Source organism: Bos indicus, chromosome X, assembly GCF_029378745.1.
Source record: "Bos indicus isolate NIAB-ARS_2022 breed Sahiwal x Tharparkar chromosome X, NIAB-ARS_B.indTharparkar_mat_pri_1.0, whole genome shotgun sequence".
Taxonomy (NCBI): domain Eukaryota; kingdom Metazoa; phylum Chordata; class Mammalia; order Artiodactyla; family Bovidae; genus Bos; species Bos indicus.
Window position 1 is genome coordinate 72,088,678 of NC_091789.1, and position 22,020 is coordinate 72,110,697.

The 22,020-nt window shown below is 36.6% G+C and overlaps 1 protein-coding gene across 6 annotated transcripts in view; it reads left to right on the top strand.

Moving 5' to 3' along the window:
• The window catches only part of CHM (CHM Rab escort protein), a 260,470-nt gene that overhangs the window by 122,366 nt on the left and 116,084 nt on the right, over positions 1-22,020 (top strand). The gene's annotated exons all lie outside the window — the stretch shown is intronic.

Here is a 22,020-nt window from a genome sequence, read left to right on the forward strand (position 1 = left end):
ATATACTCTATTGGTGTTTTTCTTTAACTTCAGTTTATATAATAGAATCCAGTTTAATCCATCTCATTAGAACTGAGTCAAATGCATTATATTTAATAGCTGAGTAATATTCCATTGTGTATATGTACCACAGCTTTCTTATCCATTCGTCTGCTGATGACCACCTAGGTTGCTTAGATGTCCTGACTATTGTAAACAGTGCTGCGATGAATATTGGAGTTCATGTGTCTCTTTCAATTCTGGTTTCCTTGGTTTGTATGCCCAGCACTGGGATTGCTGGGTCGTATGGCAGTTCTATTTCCAGTTTTTTAAGGAATCTCCACACTTCTCCATAGTGGATGTACTAGTTTGCATTCCCACCAACAGTGTAAAAGGGTTCCCTTTTCTCCACACCCTCTCTAGCATTTATTGTTTATAGACTTTTTGATAGCAGCCATTCTGACCGGCATGAGATTGTACCTCATTGTGGTTTTGATTTGCATTTCGCTGATAAGTTACGTTGAACATCTTTTCACGTGTTTGTTAGCCATCTGTATGTCTTCTTTGGAGAAATGTCTGTTTAGATCTTTGGCCCAATTTTTGATTGGGTTATTTTTCTGGAGTTGAGCTGCAGGAGCTGCTTGTATATTTTTGAGATTAATTCTTTGTCAGGTGCTTCCTTTGCTGTTACGTTCTCCCATTCTGAAGGCTGTCCTTTCACCTTGCTTAGAGTTTCCTTCATTGTACATAAGCTTTTAAGTTTAATTAGGTCCCATTTGTTTATTTTTGCTTTTATTTCCTTTATTCTGGGAGGTGGGTCATAGAGGATCCTGCTGTGATTTATGTCAGAGTGTTTTGCCCATGTTTTCCTCTAGGAGTTTTATAGTTTCTGGTCTTACATTTAGATCTTTAACCCATTTTGAGTTGTATTTTGTGTATGGTGTTAGAAAGTGTTCTAGTTTGATTCTTTTGCAGGTCATTGACCAGCTTTCAGAAGTCTGTTCTGGCATGTATGTCTCTTTTGCTGTATTGCATATAGGGTAGTCATTACCGTTTTTCTAAATTCCATATATATGCATTAATATACTATATTGGTGTTTCTCTTTCTCACTTCACTTTGTATAATAGGCTCCAGTTACATACACCTCATTAGAATTGACTCAAACGCATTCCTTATTTTATAGCTGAGTAGTATACCATTGTGTGTATGTACCACTACTTCCTTATCCATTAGTCTGCTGATGGACATCTAGGTTGCTTCTATGTCCTGGCTATTGTAAATAGTGCTGCAATGAACATTGGGGTACAGTGTGTCTCTTTTAATTCTGATTTACTTGGTGTGTATGCCCAGCAATGGCATTACTGGATCGTATGGCAGTTCTATTTCCAGTTTTTTAAGGAATCTCCACCCTGTTCTCCATAATGGTTGTATTAGTTTGCATTCCCAGCAACTGTGTAAGAGGGTTCCTTTTTTTCTCCAGCATTTATTGTTTGTATACTTTTTGATGGTAGTCATTCTGACTGGCATAAGATGGTAGGTACCACATTTTGGTTTTGATTTCCATTTCTCTGATTATGAGTGATGTTGAGCATATTTTCATGTGATTATTAGCCATGTGTATGTCTTCTTCGGACAAATGTTTACTTAGTTCTTTGGCCCACTTTTTGATTGGGTCATTTATTTTTCTGGTATTGAGCTGCAGGAGCTGCTTGTATACTTTGGAGATTTATTCTTTGTTAGTTGTTTTATTTGCTATTATTTTCTCCCATTCTGAAGGATACCTTTTCACCTTGCTCATAGTTTCCTTCACTGTGCAAAGCATTTGCATTTAATTAAGTCCCATTTGTTTATTTTTGTTTTTATTTCCATTACTCTGGGAGGTAGGTCATAGAGTATCTTGCTGTGATTTGTGTCGGAGCGTGGTTTGCCTATGTTTTCCTCTAAGCGTTTTATAGTTCTGGTCTTATATTTAAATCTTTAATCCATTTTGACTTTATTTTTCTGTATAGTTTTAGAAAGTGTTTTAGTGGTATTCTTTTACAAGTGGTTGTCCAGTTTTCCTAGCATCACTTATTAAAGAGATTGTCTTTTCCCCATTGTATATTCTTGCCTCCTTTGTTAAAGATAAGGTGTCCATAGGGATGTAGATTTATCTCTGGGCTTTCTATTTTGTTCCATTGATCTATATGTCTTTCTTTGTGCCAGTACCATACTGGCTTGATGACTGTAGCTTTGTATTATAGTCTGAAGTCAGGCAGGTTGATTGCTCCAGTTCCATTCTTATTTCTCAAGATTGCTTTGGCTATTTGAGGGTTTTTGTGTTTCCATACACATTGTGAAATTGTTTGTTGTAGTTCGGTGAAAAATATTGTTGGTAGCTGGATAGGGATTGTGTTAAATCTATAGATAGCTTTGGGCAGTATACTCATTTTCACTATATTCATTCTTCCAATGCACAAGCATGGTATATTTCTCCATATATTTGTGTCATATTTGATTTCTTTCATCTGTGTTTTATAGTTCTGTATATACAGGTCTTTTTTTTTTTTTTTAGTTAAATTTATTCTTAAATATTTCATTCTTTTTCTTGCAATGGTGAATGGGACTGTTTCCTTAATTTCTCTTTCTCTTTTCTCATTATTATTGTAGAGGAATGCAAGGGATTTCTCTGTGTTAATTTTACATCCTGCAACTTTACTATATTCATTGATTAGGTCTAGTAAATTTTCTGATTGTTTCTTTAGAGTTTTCTATGTAGAAGATGATGTCATCTGCAAACAGTGAGAGTTTTTCTTCTTCTTTTCCATTCTGAATTCCTTTATTTCTTTTCCTTCTCTGATTTCTCTGACTCAGACTTCCAAAACTCTGTTGAATAGTAGTAGTTAGAATGGGAACCCTTGTCTTGTTCCTGATTTTAGAGGAAATGCTTTCAGTTTTTCCCCATTGAGGATAATGTTTGCTATTGGTTTGTCATATATGGCTTTTATTATGTTAAGGTATGTGCCTTCTAAGCCTGCTTTCTGGAGATTTTTCATCATAAATGGGTGTTCAGTTTTGTTAAAGGCTTTGTCTGCATCTGTTCAATTTATCATATGGTTTGTATCTTTCAATTTATTAATATGGTGTAACAGATTGATTGATTTGTGAATACTGATGAATCCTTGCATCCTTGGAATAAAGCCCACTTGATCATGATATATGATCTTTTTAATATGGTCTTTGGTTCTGTAGGCTAGAATTTTGTTGAAGATTTTTGCATCTATGTTTATCAGTGATGTTGGCCTTTAGTGTTATTATTTGCTGTTTCTCTTCTGTCTTGAGGTAGGCATGTATAGCTATGAACACCCCTCTTAGCACTGCTTTTACTGAATCCATTAGGATTTTGGATTGTTGTGTTTTCATTTTCATTTGTTTCTATGTATATTGCGATTTTCATTTTGATTTCTTTTGTGATCTGTTGGTTATTCAGAAGCTTGTTGTTTATCCTCCATATATTTTTATTTTTAGTCGTATTTTCTCCTGTAGTTGATGTCTAACCTTACTGCACTGTGATCAGAAAAGATGCTTGAAATAATTTCCATATTTTCAAATTTACCAATGCTTGATTTATGGTCCAGGATGTGATCTATCCTGGAGAATGTCCCATGTGCACTTGAGAAAAAAGTGAGATTCATATTTTGGGGGTGAAATACCCTGTGTGTGTGTGTGTATTTATTAATATGTGTTTTATATTAATATATTATGTTATATTATGTAATATATATTAATGTTATATATATAGGTCTAAGTGGTCCATTTTATCATTTAAAGTTTGTGTTTCCTTGTTAATTTTCTGTTTGGTTGATCTATCCATAGGTGTGAGTGGGGTATTTAGTTCATTTCAGTTGCTCACTTGTGTCCGACTCTTTGCGACGCTATGAACCACAGCATGCCAGGCCTTCCTGTCCATCACCAACACTTGGAGTTCACTCAGACTCACATCCATCGAGTCAGTGATGCCATCCGGCCATCTCATCCTCTGTCGTCCCCTTCTCCTCCTGCCCCCAATCCCTCCCAGCATTAGAAGCTTTTCCAGTGAGTCAACTGTTCGCATGAGGTGGCCAAAGTTTTGGAGTTTCAGCTTTAGTATCAGTCCTTCCAAAGAACAACCAGGACTGATCTCCTTCAGAATGGACTGGTTGGATCTCCTTGCAGTCCAAGGGACTCTCAAGAGTCTTTTCCAACACCACAGTTCAAAAGCATCAATTCTTCGGTGCTCAGCTTTCTTCACAGTCCAACTCTCACATCCGTACATGATCACTGGAAAAACCATAGCCTTGACTTGACGGACCTTTGTTGGCAAAGTAATGTCTCTGCTTTTTAATATGCTATCTAGGTTGGTCATAACTTTCCTACCAAGGATTAAGCATCTTTTAATTTCTTAGCTGCAATCACCATCTGCAGTGATATTGGAGCCCCCAAAAATAAAGTCTAACACTGTTTCCCCGTCTATTTCCCATGAAGTGATGGGACCAGATGCCATGATCTTCGTTTTCTGAATGTTGAGCTTTAAGCCAATGTTTTCACTCTCCTTTTGCACTTCCATCAAGAGGCTTTTTAGTTCCTCTTCATTTTCTGCCATAAAGGTGATGTCATCTGCATATCTGAGGTTATTGTTATTTCTCCCGGCAATCTTGATTCCATCTTGTGCTTCTTCCAGCCCAGCGTTTCTCATGATATACTCTGCATATAAGTTAAATAAGCAGCATGACAATATACAGCCTCAACATCCTCCTTTTCCTATTTGGAACCAGTGTGTTGTTCCATGTCCATTTCTAACTGTTGCTTCCTGACCTGCATACAGGTTTCTCAAAAAGCAGGTCAGGTGGTCAAGTATTCCCATCTCTTGAAGAATTTTCCAGTTTTTGTGATCCACACAGTCAAAGGCTTTGGCATAGTCAATAAAGCTGAAATAGATGTTTTTCTGGAACTCTCTTGCTTTTTCGATGACCCAGCAGATGTTGGCAATTTGATCTCTGGTTCCTCTTCCTTTTCTAAAACCAGCTTGAACATCTGGAAGTTCATGGTTCATGTATTGCTGAAGCCTGGCTTGGAGAATTTTAAGCATTACTTTAGTAGCGTGTGAGATGAGTGCAATTGTGCGGTAGTTTGAGCATTCTTTGGCATTGCCTCTCTTTGGGATTGGAATGAAAACTGACCTTTTCCAGTCCTGTGGCCACTGCTGAGTTTTCCAAATTTGCTGGCGTATTGCGTGCAGCACTTTCACAGCATCATCTTTCAGGATTTGACATAACTCAACTGGAATTCCATAACCTCCACCAGCTTTGTTCGTAGTGATGCTTTCTAAGGCCCACTTGACTTCACATTCCAGGATGTCTAGCTCTAGGTGAGTGATCACACCATCATGATTTTCTGGGTCATGAAGATCTTTTTTGTACAGTTTTTCTGTGTATTCTTTCTTGCCACCTCTTCTTAATATATTCTGCTTATTTGCTAAGTCACTTCAGTTGTGTCTGACTCTGTGCAATCCTATAAGATGGCAGCCCACCAGGCTCCGCCATCCCTGGGATTCTCCAGGCAAGAACACTGGAGTGGGGTGCCATCGCCTTCTCCAATTCTGCTTATAGGGTTGTCTAATTATTGGTTTTTAAGTCTGACAAGCAAGGCTTTGAGTTGTAATTTTCAAACATTACTTTATTGAAGTGTTTATCTTTGATCTGTCAATAATAAAGTGAAATGTTTTGAAATCTCCCATTATGATTTTTCATTTGTCAATTTCTCCCTGTAATTCTATCAGTTTTTATTTTATATTTATTTTGAGTCAATTTATTAAGATCATATATGTTTCCAGTTTAATATTTCTGATGAATTTAATATTTTGCATAGTCTGGTTTCTCCATCCCTAATAGTACATTTTCCTTTAAAGTATATTTTGTCTAATATCAAGTAACTACTCCAAGTTTTTAGTATTTGCCTATTATATCTTTCTCCATCCCTTCATTTTTTAACTAAATTTAGAGCTCTTAATAGGAGACTATTAAATTTTTTTTTTAATTCCATCTGACAATCTGTCTTTTATCAAGCAGGGTAAATGCGATTAACAGGAGTGTGTTCCTTTATTCTGAAGTATATAATTTAAAAAATTCTTCTAGTTTATGCTCTGAGTAGTTAATGCTTTCTAGTTTGTGTGTACATGAAAACAACTTTTTTTTCCCCTTTTTGTCTTGAGTGGATATTTATTAGCTAAAGAGTTCTAGGTTGGCTCTCAGTACTTTAAAATTTGATTTCCTTTTTTGCCATTAAGAAGTTTTATGTTGCTTAATTGTCATTTCTTTATAAATGTTATCTATTTTCTCTTAGGTCAAACCATATGAAATTAACAGTATTAAAACTTTTTAACCTATAATTCCACATGGCTCAAATAACTGTATTTATTTCCTCTGTCTGTGAATTGTCATTTATTATTGTAGAAAACTATCAGTCAGTATCTTGCAAATTTGTTTTTGTCCCCTGTTTCCATTTTCACCTTTTTGGAACCACAAATAGATATGTTTTAAAACCTAACATTATCCCTTCCATATTGTTTAATTTCTTTTTCATATTTTCTATTTCCTTATCCTTCCTGCTACATTCTTAGTACCTTATATAGGTCTATTTTCCATATTATTAGTTCTCTTCACTTGTAACTAATCTGCAATTTTTTTTTTTTGTCTCATTTTATTTTTTTATTTTTTAAAAACTGTGCATTGAACCTGGACTGGCATCTCGTTTCATACATGATATTTTACATGTTTCAATGCCATTCTCCCAAATCTTCCCACCCTCTCCCTCTCCCACAGAGTCCATAAGCCTGTTCTATACGTCAGTGTCTCTTTTGCTGTCTCGTACACAGGGTTATTGTTACCATCTTTCTAAATTCCATATATATGCATTAGTATACTGTATTGGTGTTTTTCCTTCTGGCTTACTTCACTCTGTATAATAGGCTCCAGTTTCATCCACCTCATTAGAACTGATTCAAATGTATTCTTTTTAATGGCTGAGTAATACTCCATTGTGTATATGTACCTTAGCTTTCTTATCCATTCATCTGCTGATGGACATCTAGGTTGCTTCCATGTCCTGGCTATTATAAACAGTGTTGCGATGAACATTGGGGTACACGTGTCTCTTTCCCTTCTGGTTTCCTCAGTGTGTATGCCCAGCAGTGGGATTGCTGGATCATAAGGTAGTTCTATTTCCAGTTTTTTAAGGAATCTCCACACTGTTCTCCATAGTGGCTGTACTAGTTTGCATTCCCACCAACAGTGTAAGAGAGTTCCCTTTTCTCCACACCCTCTCCAGCGTTTATTATTTGTAGACTTTTGGATTGCAGCCATTCTGACTGGTGTGAAATGGTACCTCATAGTGGTTTTGATTTGCATTTCTCTGATAATGAGTGATGTTGAGCATCTTTTCATGTGTTTGTTAGCCATCTGTATGTCTTCTTTGGAGAAATGTCTTAATTCTTTTTTTTTTACTTCAGTATTTTTTCCCTTCATTTTTAGAAGTTCTGCTTCTCCCCCATGAAGTCTTCCTTGTCATTGTTTGGTATTCTCTTTTGCTTGTTCATTTCTTTCATATACAGATATTTTATATTCTGCCATGTGTTGTTTCTGTTGATTTATATTAATGATTTATTTCCTTTTGTCATGCTTATTTTTGATTGAGAATTTGTATTTGATTCATTTTATTTTTTTTATTATTATTTTTTTTGATTCATTTTAATCTGTGGAAATCTGGGGGCCCAAATTAAGGACACTTTCCTTCAAGGATTATTTGTCTTTTGCTTCAGCCAGAAGGCAGTAAGACTTGAGACCATGCTGACTCCCTTCAAGGGGTCTTTGCTTAATAAAGGAACTGCAGATAGAGCTCTCATGCTGATACAGACAATGTGACTTTTTTTTTTTTTTAATTGCAGTGTTTGTTGCTTAAAACTTTGTGTTCAGCTCAAGATTTGTACTGTGCCTATGTATGTTTGGGGTTGGGGATTTTCCTCTGGATATTTCTCTTATTTCCTTCACTCTCAGCAATGCAATAAAAATTATTTTTAATGTAAGAAATAGTTTTTTGTTAGTAATAGGGGTCCCTTCACAGTATCTAGTTGAATATACTACTGGAAGTAGGTATTCTCAAATCTGCATTTCTTAACTGTGTGATTTTGTTTATGGTAAGAAGGTTATGAATTTGAAAGTAACTTCATTCTGAAAGATAGGTCTTTGTATTTCTAGACAAGTTCTTCCTCCTCCAGTTGCTTGCCAAAGTAGGGATGAACAGGGAGTGTCATGTCCCCCAGGACCAGACTTCTTCCTATCAGTTAAAACTAATAGGGGAGTTCTGTGGGTTTCTTGGGCTTCCCTTCTAGCTCAGTTGGTAAAGAATCCACCTGCTATGCAAGAGACCCCTGTTCTATTCCTGGGTCAGGAAGATCCTCTGGAGAAGGGATAGGCTATTCACTCCAGTATTCTTGGTCTTCCCTGGTTCAGATGATAAAGAATCCACCTGCAATGTGGGAGACCTGGGTTTGATCCCTGGGTTGGGAAGATCCCCTCAAGGAGGGCATGGCAACTTATTCCAGTATTCTTGCCTGGAGAATCCCCATGGATAGAATAGCCTGGCAGTCTATAGTCCATGGGATCACAAGAAGTCAGACACGACTGAGCTACTAAGGACGGACACACGTGGATTTCTTAGTCATTCTTTTCTTCTTCCTATGGCATTGCCTAATTCAAAAGGAGACACAATACTTTCTCTTGTGTTCCCACTTGCCACTTACTCCTACACAGCTTTAGGATAAGGAATAGGGACAGAATGAACAGATCACTGGGGAGTGAGTGGAAGCTCACTGGCTTCCTTAGCAACACTTTATGAAAATAGAATATTTAACCTCATTCTTATTTTATCACAGAAGCCCTATATTTCATTTCCTAATTTATACATTTGTAAATCTTTATGTAGTTTTTGTTTACTTGTTGTTTTTAAGAGAAAAGACATTTAAAGTTTCATTTGTTTGTCCTGTACTGATTAAATTTGAATGAGATTCTTACATGTTGAATTTTTTTAGACAAAACATTTTTTCCCAAAGATGATTGTAATCCTCTCAATATATATATTTTTCAGCCCTCTGTATCTTTTTATCCTCTGCAGAGCCTAGCTCAGAATTTTGTATGTGGTTCATATTTAATGTTTGTTATAAAAATTATATCTCACTCTCTCCAATTTGAAGTGAATTCATTTTGCAAAGAATGATATAATTAAATGTATATGATATTAACGACAACAAAAAAAGACTTATGTTTGAAGTAGTATATTAAACTTTTGGGTGATTCTGTGGTAATCAAGGCAACTCTGAGTTCTTACATATTATATATATGAATCTGTGTGGTTATAAATTTAAAAAATGCATTTACTTGGCCTAGGGATATTAACTTTTAATCTTATATTTGATTCCTTGCATAATGCTTTATAATTTCATATAAATATTGTTCTGTACTAACACTATCACCATCTATACATCATAGTCAGCACTTTTTATCACTAGGTTATCAGAATTAGGTGTCACCTGTTCTGTGATTTCTAACCACCATTCTGTATTCTGTTTTAATATAACCCTCTTAAGCATTTCTCACAGCCAGTTACAGTGTATTCTCATCAAGGCTACTGTTATAAATGACATACATGCATATTTATGTGAACGATTCAAAGACTTTTGTAAGTCATATCTTTGAATTTTGAATGTATCCTGCATAAACATATAACATTTTAACTACTAGAGATAACTTCCATGAATAAACGCCCTTTGAGGTTTTTATCAATTTAAATCTGTAGTTTTTTTTTTTCCACCAAAGAAAATGAAGATTATTTATTATACTACCTACTACCCATTAATGTGTCAAGATACATAAATTGGACCATACTAGAAGAAAAGTCATTGAAACCTATATATTTTTCCAGTCTAGCAAGCCATAGAATTTCCCCTATTGTATTAGTTGGTTGATAATTTTTTTTTGGAACATTGGGCAGGATATGTATGCAGTATACAGGTTTTTAAACTCTCACACGCTTTATCTTCCAGACAGAAGTCCTTTTTAAGCCCTAATCAAGTAATTTATTTCTGCTATCTGTGTGGTTGGTAGCATAGTAGCCTTTAGAACTACTTTTTAGCTCTGAATAGGTTTCATATACTGTGTCATGTTTTTATAATGTATGAAATAAAGCAGTATCTATGGGATCTAAAAAACTACATTTAAAATTTTTTTTAATAAATAAACCTAGACTGCCTAGAGATTGTTACTTGTTTTTTGTGAAGAAAGAGTATTTAACTGATAGTTTACCGGATAATTCAGCCTTTGGTTCTTCAGGTTTCAGCCTAGATTTTATTTTTTATTTCTTTTTCTGCTTTAATGTAGTGAGATTGTTAAAACATAAAGAATGAGTCCATTTTACATTTAACATGTAATGTAAATTGTGTGTGTGTGTGTGTGTGTGTGTGTGTGTGTGTGAAATCACCACTTGGTATTGCGTACTTACCTTCAAATGGCATTTTCCTGAATATTATATGTGGAAAATTGAATAGATGTGCCATCTACCTCACGAAATTTTCAGCACACCTTGATTAACTTATAGCTTTTTTTAAATAAAAAGAGAATGACAGAACACCAAAGGTCCAAAACATAAGTAACTTGCTCAAGATTATAGGAATAGCACAGAATGACAGGAAAGGAAATCTCCCATTTGATACATTCATTCAGTAATGGCAGAAAGAATGATGCCCCAAATAAGCCACATAGATACTACCATGATTTTGTTATAAACATGAAATTTGTTTTTTAATATACAATGTAAGACATTTTATATTGCTTTGTCTTTTTCTTCTGCTTTAAGAAAATATTTTCTTTAGTCTAAAGTCAAAGATCAAAATATATGCTTTACTGAATATTGTATTGTTCCATTTGGAGAACTCCTAGTACAAAACGTCTTTCAGACCAAAGTAACCTGCTTATTTTATTCTGTAATAACCAATTTTTTTTTTTATTCAGAGAATTTTCAGAAATCTAAGAGATGTTTGCTAAACTCGGTAAACATATTTGAAAACTAAGAGAAGACTTAAAATTGACCAAAGATTATACTGATGGAAAATTTTATGAGTTTATGACTTAAACTGCATGTTGTCAGAAAGAGCAACGTTTCAGGTGCTTTTTAGTGTCTGCTTCCAATGTTCTTTCCCCTTCACCGAAGTGTGGACTAGGTTATGGATCTAGGTTCTTTATCAGTATATTTCTTCCTCTTCAACAGCATTCTCCTTAATCCATCTTCTTGTAAAATTCTCCCTACTATTCTGCTAGTTATGGAACAGAAAAAATTAAAGTTGGAAGAATGCTTTTAAATTGTTTTGACTGGTTGTCTAATTTTACAAATGAGGAAAGTTAACATAAAAAGAGGGTGAGGCTAGAATCCACATGTCCTGATATTCATTCTTCACAATTATCTTCTTATGTAGTGTGTCTTCAAACAACATTTTCTGGAAAAAAAAAAAGAGAAAGTTAATACAAATATTGTTATTTCGGGGGATTTTTAAGTATTCATTGTTTAACAAGTAGTAATTTGCTATTTCTCCTCTCACTGTCAGTGCATAATCACTACCCCTTCAAAAAAAGGCAGAAGAGAATAAGGGCTATTCTTACATTGTTCTAGAAACATGTTCTAATTCTATGACCAATAGATAATACCAGTTTAGATGAATAAAGCAATTATTTCAACTTCCCAAATTTACCTAATTGATAAAGGAAAAACAGACCATGAACAAATCGATCTCCCTCACACCCCTATAACTTGTATGCATGCATTTGATAATACTAATGCTGTGAAAGTGCTGCACTCAATATGCCAGCAAATTTGGAAAACTCAGCAGTGGCCACAGGACTGGAAAAGGTCAGTTTTCACTCCAATCCCAAAGAAAGGCAATGCCAAAGAATGCTCAAACTGCCACACAATTGCACTTATCTCACACGCAAGTAAAGTACTGCTCAAAATTCTCCAAGCCAGGCTTCAGCAATACGTGAACTGTGAACTTCCAAATGTTCAAGCTGGTTTTAGAAAAGGCAGAAGAACCAGAGATCAAATTGCCAACGTCCGCCGGATCATGGAAAAAGCAAGAGAGTTCTAGAAAAACATCTATTTCTGCTTTATTGACTATGCCAAAGCCTTTGACTGTGTGGATCACAATAAACTGGAAATTTCTGAAAGAGATGGGAATACCAGACCACCTGACCTGCCTCTTGAAAAACCTATATGCAAGTCAGGAAGCAACAGTTAGAACTGGACATGGAACAACAGACTGGTTCCAAATAGGAAAAGGAGTACGTCAAGGCTGTATATTGTCACCCTGCTTATTTAACTTATATGCAGAGTATATCATGAGAAACGCTAGGCTGGAAGAAGCACAAGCTGGAATCAAGATTGCCGGGAGAAATATCAATAACCTCAGATATGCAGATGACATCACCCTTATGGCAGAAAGTGAAGAGGAACTCAAAAGCCTCTTGATCAAAGTGGAAGAGGAGAGTGAAAAAGTTGGCTTAAAGCTCAACATTCAGAAAACGAAGATGATGGCATCCGATCCCATCACTTCATGGGAAATAGATGGGGAAACAGTGGAAACAGTGTCAGACCTTATTCTTTTGGGCTCCAAGATCACTGCAGATGGTGACAGCAGCCATGAAATTAAGACGCTTACTCCTTGGAAGGAAAGTTATGACCAACCTAGATGGCATGCTCAAAAGCAGAGACATTACTTTTCCAACAAAGGTTCGTCTGGTCAAGGCTATGGTTTTTCCTGTGGTCATGTATGGATGTGAGAGTTGGACTGTGAAGAAGACTGAGCGCCAAAGAATTGATGCCTTTGAACTGTGGTGTTGGAGAAAACTCTTGAAAGTCCCTTGGACTGCAAGACATCCAACCAGTCCATTCTGAAGGAGATCAGCCCTGGCATTTCTTTGGAAGGAATGATGCTAAAGCTGAAACTCCAGTACTTTGGCCACCTCATGCGAAGAGTTGACTCATTGGAAAAGACTGATGCTGGGAGGGATTGGGGGCAGTAGGAGAAGGGAACGACAGAGGATGAGATGGCTGGATGGCATCGCTGACTCGATGGACGTGAGTCTGAGTGAACTCCGGGAGTTGGTGATGGACAGGGAGGCCTGGTGTGCTACGTTTCATGGGGTCGCAAAAAGTCAGACACGACTGAGCGACTGAACTGACTGAGCGACTGAACTGAACTGAACTGAAATGACTGAATGCAGATAAGCCTGGTAGCTGTTCAGGTCCTTTAATGGACTGGAACCTGGTTGTCCGGAGTTGACGATAAGAAAGTAAAAGAGAGAGAGAAAGAGACTGATATTCTTTGGTTTACACAGGAAACCAATAAAGCTCTTGACACGGAGCTTGCACTGCTTCACATAGGCACCAGGCGCCCTCTGAGGGGGTGAAGGCACAGTGTGCTTTCTCGAGAAGTCTTAGAAGCCCAGGTAAGAAAGTGAGGTCAGCGGGCTTCTGCGCTTCAAAGAATTAACCTGAGAGAGAGAGAGAAATAAAGACACGGGGACTCAAGGTCTCGTGGAGCAAAGGTGTTTTATTCAACATAATGTGGGTATATATATTGTCTTACAAGATAGCTATTTTCAGCAAAGATAAAAATCAAAAGTCCAGACTTACAAATTATCATGAGGCAATCTATATCAAAAAGAGAGGGTTGTAAATAATCACTTTTACCATATGGTTCATAAAAAGGAAGAGGATCATAAATAGTTACTTATCACCATATGGAAAAACTAAGGAAGCAAACGCATGCATTCCTCAGCCCCGGGAGCTGTTTGCCAACTCCTCTTAATTCCTGAATATTCAGGAGTTAATAAGGGACAGAGGATTCCTGACAGATCCAAAAGAGCACACAGGAAGCCTCCTGTTAAATGCTTCCTGACAGGTAGCCATTGTGTTTTACACATTTTTGGGACTAGTTAGCATTGATCTGTTTTATGCTCTAAATCCTCTTGATGTCCTCCCACAGTGTCACAAGTAGAACTTCATGATTCAACTAGGTACAAAATCTGGCCCTGTGTCTAACTGTATATTTGACAAGTGCAGTGTGTGTATGTGTGTGTTAGTGTAAAGCTTGATTATTGAATCAAGCCTTCAGTATTTGAAATTAAATGTTCAAAAATGGCCAGAGTGAATTAAATTGAAATGGATTAATTAATTGAACATTGAGTATATAGATCCTATGGTTAAGTAAGAAATATTTTCATAATGGATCACTACACATTTTTCGTTTTGCAACACTGCAGCTGAATAGAACTGCATTGAAATATGATAAGGTTCTTAACCTAAGGTGCACTTAACTTTGGAATTTATACATAGCAGATTATATCTTTATAAAATATAAAATATGCATAATTTCATTGAATTTTCATAGGCATCCATGACCTTAATAACAAGGGTTGAGAACCATTGTTTGGAGTTTTGTAGAAAAAAAATAGCTTTTTTTTTTTTTTTTTTAATCAGATAATCATTCGTTAAGAGCTTATAAAAAGAAGAGGCTCTAAATAGTGAATAGCCAAGGTGCCTCTTGGCTCTAAAGACCAGAGAGATATAGGAAAACTTGGAAAATACTGCTATTGGAACTGTTATTTACAGGTACCTCTTTGGGTAGGTGAAAGCAGATATCTGTGTTCTAGTGGTGTTAAGGAGAGGTAAGTTTAGTGCACTGAACCAGAGTGTGCATTTTAGAGCCAGACCAAGGGGCCAAATCCTGGTTTCACCATTTACTAGCTGTGTATAATTGGGAAAGTTCTTTAACCTCTCTGTGCTTCCATTTCTTCATTTTTTTCAATGGGGATAATAATGATAGTATCTACTTCATAAGTTCTGAGGTTTAAAATGAATTAGTATGTAGAAAGTGCTTAAACTAGTCTTAGTAAATACTATGGAAGTATTAGGTGTTATTACTCTTACTATGATTGTGATAATTATCACTGCTGTTGCTATTGAGGCTGTTTTAGAATGCCACGAGGGCAAATATGAAACCAAGTTAGGCACTGAGCCAGATTTGTGTTGTAATCCAGTGGGTCAGCAAACTTTTTCTGTAAAGGGTTAGATAGTAAATAGTTTAGCCTTTGCAAGCCATATGGTTTTGGTTGAAACTGTTTGCAGTCTTAGATAATATGTAAAATAATGGACATGGCTGTGTTTCAAAAAAAGTTTATTTACAGAAGTAGGTGGCAGGTTTTCTGACCCTAGTGTAATCAACTGGCTAGACTTGTGCCTACAAAACCATAGTAATAATTTTTTAAAACTCTGATGTTAGGAAGTTATACAGAATTGCCCCAGTGCAATGCCTGGTATGTATTAGTCATTCATTAAGTATTTGATGGATAAGTTGAGTGAATAGTTAGTATATATGAATTGCTGCAAAGATTGCGTGTTAAAGGACTCATAGAGCTGAGTTTCTCAAGCTTTCACTTAATGTCAGATTTTAAAAGATTACTGTGTCTCATACCTAGAGTTTCTGACTTGCAGATCTGAAATGGGGCCTGGAAATTTGCATTCTAACATATATCCAGATGTTGATGCTGCTTGTTTAGGGAACACTGCTGAAGAGGAGGCAACTAGGTGAATTGCTGTCTGTGCCTAATTCTAATCAACAAGAAAGATTTAGTTAAAGTGACAGGAAGTTGTGATGAAGCATCTGTGTCATTTGTTGTTAGCTTGATTATTTTAATTTCTTCCCATTTAATTCAACAGCTAGTTTTAAGCATCTGTTCTCTGCTTAGTAATCTCCTTGGTGTAGTGGATATATACGAAAAAGAATATGACATAGACTTTGATGGCAGTGTCAGTAGTGTTTACTGTAGTTGAGGAAAGAAAAGAAAATGCACACTCATGGACCAGTTAAAGAATAAGAAAATATATTTCATAAGGTTCCAGAATGTGCAATCTAAGAATGAATGTCATCAGTACCCAGAAATTATTTGAAGGAGCCTAAATAGATATGATGTGAAATTAATTTAATCAAGGCACACAGATGACACTTAGGAAGTTACAGAAATCCCAGACTGCTCTGTTAACCCATCTAGAAAGATCAAGAAGATTTGGCTTCAATCTGTGCCAAGAACCATTAGTGGTCTGACCCTACCCTGTCATTGAACATGGTCCATTTCTGTGAGATATGTAATTATTCCAGAGGCTGTTGGTTTAGGCCAGAGTTTCTTAATCAAAGGACTGTTGACTTTTTTGACAGGATAATTTTTGCTGTGATGTAAGAGCTGACCTGTGCATTTTAGGATATATAGCAGCATCTCTGGCTTCTATGCACTGGATGCCACCACCTTCACCTACCTACTTGTGACAGATGAAAATATCTCCAGACGTTGCCAAATGTCCCTGAGGGCAAAATAATGCCTATTTGAGAAGTACTGATTTAGTCCAACTCAGTATATAATTTGGAGTAGTCTACTCTAGCTAAATGTTGATAAGCAGGGAGAATAAATCTTACTTCTCAATTTTTGATTCTATGATCTGGAACTATGTAAAAATTCTTTAAAGAACAGAGCAGTTCAAAATCTCTTGGCACTTGGATCAGTGGAGTAATTCATGTAGGTCATTTAGCAAAGTACCTGTCAGGAGATGTTAGATATCCACTGAAAAACAAATTCTTGGGTAACATATAACATTTTTAGTAGTTAGGGAAAAAAAGAAAATACTGAAAAAAAAAAAAAAGAAAGAAAACACACACACACACTCACTTTTATAAAGAAATGGAAGTCCTGTTTCCTACCTTGAATTCTACCATTGTTAAGTTAGTTGCATATCTTCCCAGATGTCTATGTATGAACATGTATGTATATGTATACTTAAAATGTAAGGGTCTGAATAGTTCTCTGGTATATGGACCTAAGTGCCATAATTTATTTAATCATTTTCCTGTTGTTGGTGTCATCATACTTCATGAAATTATGTCTTTATTATTTAAGAAATGTAATTTTATGTACAAAATTTTTGGAAAACAGAAACAGAAGTATTACTATTTATTATTACAATTAACTAAATCCCATCATCTGTTAACAATAATCACATTGTATTTTCTTTCCCCTTTTTTCAATCTACACATTTAAAGAATACCAGTAATAACAATCCTGTTATTATTATTTTTTTTAATTTGGCTATCTTGAATTATAACATAAGACAACTTATAGCCATCATCTTAAAAATACATAGCTTAGCTTAAATAGACAGCAGTGGAAGGCTGGGTATAATAATAGGAGTTCTTCAAATTCATGGGTCCTTAACCTGGCGCCAAGTGCCTAGAATAAATCACCTAGGTTTCAGGAATTTTTGGGTAAACAACCTGAAATTGCATGCCAAATTTTGTGTGTGTAATGTGCATAGCTGCATTTTTAGGAGGTTCCTAGTTTCTGTCAGTGTCTCAAGGAGTGTATCACCACTTAAAAATGTTAGGAACCACTGAAATGTACAATTTCAATTGAGAGCTGTCCTTATTAGAATAGCATTGTGGAGTAAATTAACTAGACAAGAAAGCTTGTCTCTATGAAGTTTGAGAACTATTGTTTGAACAGAATTTTTATAAACTGTAAAATACTAGAGGGTAAAAAAAACAGTGACATACCTAATTTTCTGAATCTTTTGTATGTGGTTTTCAAAACAGTTTTCCCTCTAGTTAATAGTTGATATTGGCATGGAGATGATACATAATGTAGAGTGTAAGCATGATGATGTCTGTATGATCACCTGTTTGTTTTTCCCTTGAGGAGAGAATGTTGTGTGCGATAAACTGCAAGGTGGTGATATAATCCATCATTTTGAAACCTGTTCTCTGGTGATGGATGGATAGATTGGTAAAATAACTCAATACTCTTCATTTTTTTCCAGGTTATTCACAGATCAGTGAGCACTGTTGTTAATAAAACAGTGGAATGCTTTTGTGTCCTTGCCTGCATTATTCCTCAGGTTGTGACAGAAAAACTCTCTTAATTTGAGATTAACCTCTTACTAAAACTTATATTACATTTAAGCGTGTGATGCTAGAGGATTTATGGTCACTCTCATGAATATATTAGTATTATATTGGCTACCTAAATTATACAGTTGGAGTTTCTACTTTATATAATAGCACCCTTCCATGCTAACTATGGGCTTCCCTTGTGGCTCAGAGGGTAAAGCGTCTACCTGCAATGTAGGAGACCCAGGTTCAATCCTCAGATCAGAAAGATCCCCTGGAGAAGGAAATGGCAACCCACTCCAGTACTCTTGCCTGGAAAGTTCCATGGACAGAGGAGCCTGGTAAGCTATAGTCCATCGAATCGCAAAGAGTCGCACACAACTGAGCACCTTCACTTCTTCCATGCTAACTAATTCAGATACTAGATTATCATCATAGGTAGGTACAGAAACTTACCCAATCATTTTCTCCTCAAGTAACTATTCCAGATCTATGTGTACTATTCCAAGTCTTAAAATAATTCTAATAACTTGTATTAGAGTGAAAGGTGACTATGTATAGGGCAAGAGTGATATTCAAGTTAATTCCAGTGATATTTGAAATAAGTCCATGTTTAGAGCTGAAATTTTAGTTTGATTACATTGAAAGGTAACACTGTGTGATTGTATTAACTGACTTTAAGGAGCATTCAAAACGATTCTTAACCCATCTCTTTGGAACCAATATATTAACATTGGTGAAAAAGTAATTGCAAGTTCTGACTGTGAATTTTAAGCCATTTATAACTAGGCTCAAACACATCTTTATTCATCAAAATAGGAACCATTACAATCAATACATTGTTGCAAATGAGAAATAAGTTTGTTTATTCCTGTAATGTAAAAATATATGCTTCAGGATTCCACGAACTCTTGGAAAGCATTTTCTGCCTCCTGCTGGTTATGGAACCGTTTCCCCCCAAAAAAGTAGTCGAGATGCTTGAGAAAATAGTAGTCTGTTGGTGAGAGGTCAGGTGAATATGGCAGATGAGGCACAACTTTGTAGCCCAATTTATTCAACTTGTGAAGCATAGGGTGATGTCATGAAGAATTGGGCCCTTTCTGTTTACCAATGCCTGCTGCAGGTGTTGCAGTTTTTGGTGCATCTCATTGATTTGCTGAGCATACTTCTCAGATGTAATGGTTTTTGCTGGGATTCAGAAAGCTGTAGCAGATCAGACTGGCAGCGGACTACCAAACAGTGACCGTGACCTTTTTTTGATGGAAGTTTGGCTGTGAGAAGTGCTTTGGAGTTTCACCTCTGTGCAGCCACTTAGCTGATCATCGCTGGTCGTTGTAGAAAACCCACTTTTCGTTGCACGGCACAATCCAATGAAGAAATGGTTTGCTGATGCATTGAATAAGAGAAGACGAAACTTGAAAGCAATTTTTTTTTTTTTTCCAGTCAGCTCATGAGGCACTGGCTTTTTGAGGTTTTTTGCCTTTCCAATTTGCTTTAAATGCTAAATGACCATAGAATGGTACATGTTGATTTCTTCAGCAACTCCTCATATGAGGATGACCAATGAAGGCTCTGAGTTGGTCATTGTCAATTTCCAATGGCTGGCCACTGTGCTCCTCATCTTCAAGGTTCTCATCTCCTTTGCAAAACTTCTTGAACCACCACTGCCCTGTATGCTCATTAGCAGTTCCTGGGCCATATGTGTTACTGATGTTGTGAATTGTCTCTGCTGCTTTACTACCCATTTTGAACTTGAATAAGAAAAGAGGGAGGCGACATATGTACAGCTACTGCTGATTCATGGTGATGTTCTATAGAAAACAGCAAAATTCTGTAGAGCAATTATCCTTCAATTAAAAAATAAATACATTTTAAAAAAGCCCTCGAATTTGCCTTTTTCTAACATCATTTCCATATTCTAAAATACATATAAAATAAACAGCAAGTAATAAGTCATTGGGCTTCACTGACAGCTCAGTTGGTAAACAAAACAAACAAAAAAAAACCCATAAAGCAGGAAATATGCCCTAAAATGATGCATAACATAAGCACATTTATTTAAGAATGTATTCCAGTATCAAACAGTAAAATTCAACAAAGCAAAACCACAGTTACTTTTGCACCAACCTTATATTATTATGCAACTGCAATAGATACAATATGTGAAATGTGTTTTATTCTCAAGCCAGTTCAAAGAGCAAACCAGATTATAAAGATCTAAGGCTTTATTTCAAGAAAATTAGAGATACAAAGGGAACATTTCATGCAAAGATGGACTTGATAAAGGACAGAAATGGTATAGACCTAACAGAAGCAGAAGATATTAAGAAGAGGTGGCAGAAATACACAGAAGAACTGTACAAAAAAAGATCTTCATGAGCCAGCTAATCATGATGGTGTGATCACTCACCTAGAGCCAGACATCCTGGAATAAGTCAAGTGGGCCTTAGAAAGCATCACTAAAAACAAAGCTAGTGGAGGTGATGGAATTCCAGTTGAGCTATTTCAAATCCTGAAAGATGATGCTGTTAAAGTGGTGCACTCAATATGCCAGCAAATTTGGAAAACTCAGCAGTGGCCACAGGACCGGAAAAGGTCAGTTTTCATTCCAATCCCAAAGAAACGCAATGCCAAAGAATGCTCAAACTGCCACACAATTGCACTCATCTGACACGCTAGTAAAGTAATGCTCAAAATTCTCCAAGCCAGGCTTCAGCAGTATGTGAACCGTGAACTTCCAGATGTTCAAGCTGGTTTAGGAAAGGCAGAGGAACCAGAGATCAAATTGCCAACATCTGCTGGATCATGGAAAAAGCAAGAGAGTTCCAGAAAAACATCTATTTCTGCTTTATTGACTATGCCAAAGCCTTTGACTGTGTGGATCGCAATAAACTGTGGAGCATTCTGAAAGAGATGGGAATACCAGACCACCTGACCTGCCTCTTGGGAAACCTATATGCAGATCGGGAAGCAACAGTTAGAACTGGACATGGAACAACAGACTGGCTCCAAATAGCACAAGGAGTATGTCAAGGCTGTATGTAGTCACCCTGTTCATTTAACTAATATACAGAGTACACCATGAGAAACGCTGTGCTGGAAGAAGCACAAGCTGGAATCAAGATTGCCAGGAGAAATATCAATAACCTCAGATATGCAGATGACACCACCTTTTGGGCAGAAAGTGAAGAGGAACTAAAAAGCCTCTTGATTAAAATGCAAGAGGAGAGTGAAAAAGTTGGCTTAAAGCTCAACATTCAGAAAACTAAGATCATGGCATCTGGTCCCATCATTTCATGGGAAATAGATGGGGAAACAGTGGAAACAGTGTCAGACTTTATTTTTGGTGTCTCCAAAATCACTGCAGATGGTGATTGCAGCCATGAAATTAAAAGACACTTACTCCTTGGAGGGAAAGTTATGACCAACCTAGAGAGCATATTGAAAAGCAGGGATATTATTTTGCCAACAAAGGTCCATCTAGTCAAGGCTATGGTTTTTCCAGTAGTCATGTAAGGATGTGAGAGTTGGACTGTGAAGAAAGCTGAGCACCAAAGAATTGATGCTTTTGAACTGTGGTGTTGGAGAAGACTCTTGAGAGTCCCTTAGACTGCAAGGAGATCCAACCAGTCCATTCTGAAGGAGATCAGTCCTGAGTGTTCTTTGGAAGGACTGATGCTAAAGCTGAAACTCCAGTACTTTGGCCACCTCATGCGAAGAGTTGACTCATTGGAAAAGACTCTGATGCTGGGAGGGATTGGGGGCAGTAGGAGAAGGGAACGACAGAGGATTAGATGGCTGGATGGCATCATTGACTCGATGGAAGTGAATTTGAGTGAACTCTGGGAGTTGGTGATGGACAGGGGGGCCTGACGTGCTCCAGTTCATGGGGTCGCGAAGAGTCAAACACAACTGAGCTACTGAACTGAACTGAAGGCTTCATTTGCCAGCTACGTTAGATAGCTTGGTTTCCATGCATTCTCTTCTC